This window comes from Rhagoletis pomonella, unplaced genomic scaffold (assembly GCF_013731165.1).
Source record: "Rhagoletis pomonella isolate Grant_MI unplaced genomic scaffold, Rhpom_1.0 Rhpom_scaffold_00014, whole genome shotgun sequence".
Taxonomy (NCBI): Eukaryota; Metazoa; Arthropoda; class Insecta; order Diptera; family Tephritidae; genus Rhagoletis; species Rhagoletis pomonella.
In genome coordinates this window covers 13327906-13333316 of record NW_023458568.1, presented here as the reverse complement: position 1 = coordinate 13333316, position 5411 = coordinate 13327906, and positions in this window count along the sequence as shown.

Below are 5411 nucleotides of genomic sequence, written 5' to 3'. Positions count from 1 at the left end.
GCCAAATTTTGCCTTTTTTCCAACCACCTGAGTAAAACACATCGTTTCTTGTAGATTTTCTGGTGCTGAATTCAAATGTGGCCGCAGAATCGCTCTAGCACGCCAGGATTTTGAGATATCCTAACCTCAAAGTGCCAAAAACACGGTTTTTGCCGATATTTGAGGTTATATTATGAAAACAACAATTTGTTTTGCTCATTTATACCTAGGGCATCATTCAGCACTACTCTTCCCGTTAAAAATTCATTTTCTTTTCGTGCGATCAGGATTTGGATGAAAGTTGAAGAGATTGAAGGTCTAGGTGACATCAATATACGTGCAGCATATTTTGCTGATATGACGTAGGGTTGCCTATTTACATGGGACTTAAATTTTAAGAAAACGTCATACATAAGTACTTTTCTTTAAAGTGCTGTATCTTGGAAACCTTTCAACGAAACTTAATGATAAAAAATGTGATGTAATGTGGAACGAGTTTGACAAGGGATGACGCAAACGCGTTCCACATTACATCACACTCCTACCCTGTCGGAAACACCAACAACGAAAATGAGGATAAAAAATATATTTCTTCCGTCTTATTATGGGCCTTAATTGTACATTTTTTACTCTAATGTGCAACGTATAAAAAAAAAAACAAAAAAAGAAATAAGTAAACATTTTTCTTTTGATTATAGCATTTTTAAAAATTTTTATTTTTACATAAAAACATTGACTATAATGTCAACTTTAAGCACCCAAATGGGCGTAATGGGCTACTTATGCGTATGGACTCTAGATCGTCTAAGGCTCAAGCAATATGATAAATAGACATTGAAATTTTATGAAATTGTAAATTTTTGAAAGAGGAAAGGTGTGTAAAAACAAAAACAATATGAATAAATGATATTAACTTTACTAAAGGTCTGAAATCATGAAAATCCCTTCAAGGAAATGGCAGAATTGAACTTTGTTGCAAGTTCACATGGAAAATCTGCTTACGACGTGATTGGAGGAAATTTTAGGAGACTAGCAGCTAGAGCAAGTCTTCAACTCCTGATGTTACAACAAATTCGTACACCCGAAGCCCTCTACCAATGGGGTGCTGTATGTTTCCAATGGGATGCCTGTAAACAATAACTGCAACCAACTTTTCGGTAGACTTTATTTCGACTATGACTACGTTACTTTAATCCTATTTTAAGCTAGTTTAAAAGGTTAAATAACATCAAGTTAGGGGTTTTCATATCCTTATTTAACGAATATTTAAATCAATAAATATTTTTTTCTCTTTAGTTCTTATTTATTGTAATAAAAGCGTGTTGTTGGTTTTTTTTAACTATAATCTTATGACTGATTAGGTATGTTTTTAGAAAAGGTGTGTATTACCTTTTTCTTGTTTTAATAAAAGGACTAACCTTGAAGCTATCATTGGAGGTCTAATATTATTTTGCAATGAGTGTTGTTTATGTTGATGTTGATGATGTTTCGGTTTCTCTGCATATGGAAGAAAAAAAATTGTGCCAAAATGAGTTTTTGCTGTTCAATAAATTACTATAAGTGATCTTAGGGTCAAGGTGCAGGGATGGTATTTTCAGGAACTGTAGTCGTAAGTTCAGGCCTTAACTTGAGCCTTCGTGTAGGCCTCTATCACCTTTTGTTTAAGTGCGGTGGGTATCAAACTTCGCACAAAATTAGGTTTTGCTGTTCAATAAATGACTATAAGTGACAATTAAGTCAAGATTCAGGGATGGTATTTTCAGGAATAGTAGTCGAGACTTCTAGCTTTAATTTAAGCTTAGTATCACCTTTTGTTTCTTTGCTAGAGCTTCTAATATATTGCAAAAAACGTGATTTTTTGACACTTTGACCTCGTTTTTCTCTAAATCTACGGATTCGTAATCAGCATAAAAACGTCTATCAACTTTAACATCTGATGCAAAAAAATTGTTTCCCATTTTTGTTCCCTTGTGTTATCTACATAAGAGTACGTGTTAAAATAATTTGACAGCTGTGGTCCGTAGCTCGTCGTTTTCATTGTGTTCGGGCTATCAGAATTACAGGAATTACTGAGAAGTCGTTCTTGTGCATTGGAGCACATTTATAGTCGAAACAAAATCGAATATAAAGTTAGTTGCCGCCATTTCATTGAAAATCATGACAAAAAGCAGCAACTAACTTTAATTTCGACTTCATTTAGGCTATGAATAGGCATCCTTCAGTTATGGCTTCCTAACTAAATCCTGGAGTGCTGGAACAGAATAGCTGATTACACTGGACATCTGATTCTAGGAGATTATGCGCTCTATGCCGAGTATAATTACACCACTGCTTCACATGCGCTGCTTCTCTATGCCCTGCACTTGCAATGTAAGTATAACCAGCGCTTTAGTATATGGCGGAGCTTCTTCTCCGATTTGTGTCGTGCGCCTTGATGTTGTCACACAAAGTGGAGGGACCGACAATTTTACGCCGATAACGAACGGTGGGTGTATTTTTATGAGAAAGCTGTTTTGCATGGCAAAAATACACTGTCATTGCAGGCCGAGGGACGACCGCTATTAGAAAAAAATACGCTTCGGTGAGAGTCCCACACTCAGGGAAGCTGGTATAGCGACTTGCGCCCCCTGCCAGTGCATAAAGCATTTCCCCCTACTACGAAAAAAAGTCTATTATATATAATTCACATGACACGTTGTTGTCCACGATGAACTCCGAAACTTACTATCCGATTTGCTTGAAATTTTGTACGTAGGTAGCTTATTACATTGGTCATCCTATAGGATACTTTTTTCCGGGAAGTGGACCAATGACCGATCTATTCGAAAAAAATCTTTTTTATGGTTCGATTTGCTTCAAAATTGGTACGTGGGTAGCCTTTTGCCTAGGTTGACATGCAAAATAGTTTTTTCCGGGAAGTGGAACAGGGACCGATCTATTCAAAAAAATCGTATTTATGTTTAGATTTTCATGAAATTTGGTACGTGGGTAGCTTTTTGCCAGGGTTAACATGCAGAATACTTTTTTTCCGGGAAGTGGACCAGGGACCGACCTATTCGAAACTATTTTATTTATGGTTCGATGTGTTTGAAATTGGGTACGTAGGTAGCTTTTTACCTAGATTAATACATAGAATACTTTTTTTCGGGAAGTGGACTAGGGGCCGATCTATTCGAAAAAATCGTATTTATTTATTTATTTACAACAATTAATTATAATACATATTACTATAATATTATAACTAATTAAAAAAGGAAACTTATGGGTACTAGTTGCATAGACCATCGACCCTATATTAAAAGCGAAATTGAATTAAGCTTAGTGTACATATGTATATGGAAAAAATAAAATAAAAAAGAAAAAATTTCTATTCATTAATTATACGAGCGATGCTTTGCCTTATATAAGGTGGTATAACTTGGCAGATTTAAGGAATGACGTGACAATATTAATATTCGAGGAGTTTATATCTTTAAGTAGCGAAGACGGTGTTTTTGAGTTGAAGTGTTGACGCCTGATGTTGTCCAGTGACTTACAGTCATCCAGTAGATGTGTAACGGTTGGGGTTAGTCCGCATCTTGGGCATATTGATCTATTTTCTCCGGTTAAGAGGTGTGAGTGTGATATTTTTATGTGGCCAATTCTCATACGGGTTACCACACTGCAGTCGCGGCGATTTAAGTCGGCTGGGAAGCGGATGCTGTTTTTGTATGGGTTGATGGCTTTATATGCGTGGTTGAAAGACGACCACTCATTTGACTCCACTTCTTGGTTGATCATTTTTATTTTGTTGAAAATATCTTTTTCAATGCCAGGGACAATCATGTGGCAGGGGCGTATACTAGCGTTTCTGGCAGCAGTATCAGCAAGCTCGTTGCCGTGTATTCCTTTGTGACTGGGAACCCACATCAATTTGATTTTTCTGGGAGATTTGACACAAATCTCGCGTATCTCGGCGAGTAAACTATTGTTACTGTAAATATTTTGTATTCCCGAGAGGGTTGATAGGCTGTCAGTGGCTATGACAAATTTTCCTTTGTTGGACTGCGCATATTTTGCCGCTTCAAATACTGCGACTGCTTCAGCTGAAAACACTGAGTAGTAGGATGGAAGTATGCCTGTTGATATGTCGGCTCCTTTGGAATTGATGACAGCGAATGCCGTGACTGATTCGCTTTTCGATCCGTCTGTATATAACCATTGCCAATTGTTTGCGTTGAGTTCAGCTGCCTCTTTCGCGAATATTTTTTTGTAAATTGCAGAGTTGGTAGTTGGTTTGCTATACTGCTGGAGTACCGTGTTGAATGATGAATGCTTTAGCAGCCAGGGAGCTGTTGGGCTGATTCTATTACGCGAGCTCGTAGCAATGTCGTATTGCTTGCAGAGAGATATACTTCTGCGTAGGGTGGATGTCACCTTAAACTTTCGTACGCTCTTAGCTGCTTTCTTTACGTCATTTCGAAGAATGGTGTTGGTTGTGCACAAAAGTTTTGGTATGAGTTTGAGCGTTGTTTGTAGAACTCTTTCGGAGATTGATGGCAGTCCCGCTTCAGCTAGTATACATTTGGTGGGGCTGGTTGGAAAGGCATTAATACTCCGCCGGGCAGCCGTATGATATGGGGATTGAAGAAGTCGGATGTTTGACTTTGCACACCATCCGTATATCGGTAACCCGTAATCGATCTTGGACAGCATAAGAGCCTTAGTCACTTGTGTTAATATTGTCGGATGAACCATCGAGCGCCTGGAGCTAAGGAATCTAATTATGTTGAGGCGTTTGTTTAGACTTTCTCTCACGTACTTACAATGGTGCTTAAATGTAAACCTTTTATCAAAAATTACACCTAGTAGTTTAAGGTTGTCAGTGAATTCAATAGTACAATTGTCATATATCAATGGAGGATAATTGCAGTGGTGCTTTTTACAAATATGTAAGATTTTACATTTATTAATCGCTAAAGCTGCTCCTAAGAATTTGCCCCATTCTTTGATATCACATAGTATTTTTAAATATGTATTGTTTAAAGCTACTGTATCATTTATCTTGCTAAAGAGCAAAGCATCGTCTGCATAAATAGATACTTCAATATTTTTGTGTTTAAGAATCACATTATTTAATCGTTCAAATGCGATCATAAATAATACCACTGATAGTGGGGATCCCTGTGGGATGCCATTGTATAATTTATAAAAATCTGACAGTGTGTTGTTTACTCTAACGCGAAAGGAACGTCCGGTCATGAAAGCCTTTACTAAATTGAAAGTCTTTGGACCCACACCCCAGCTGGCGAGTTGTTGAAGTACAGCATGCACCCCCACGCGATCATAAGCTCTTTCAAAATCAGTAGCCAGAATGGTTACATGATTTTTAGCTGAAAGAGCGTCAGACACGTAGTGTTGAAGATGCAACAGAGAATCCATGGTACAATGTT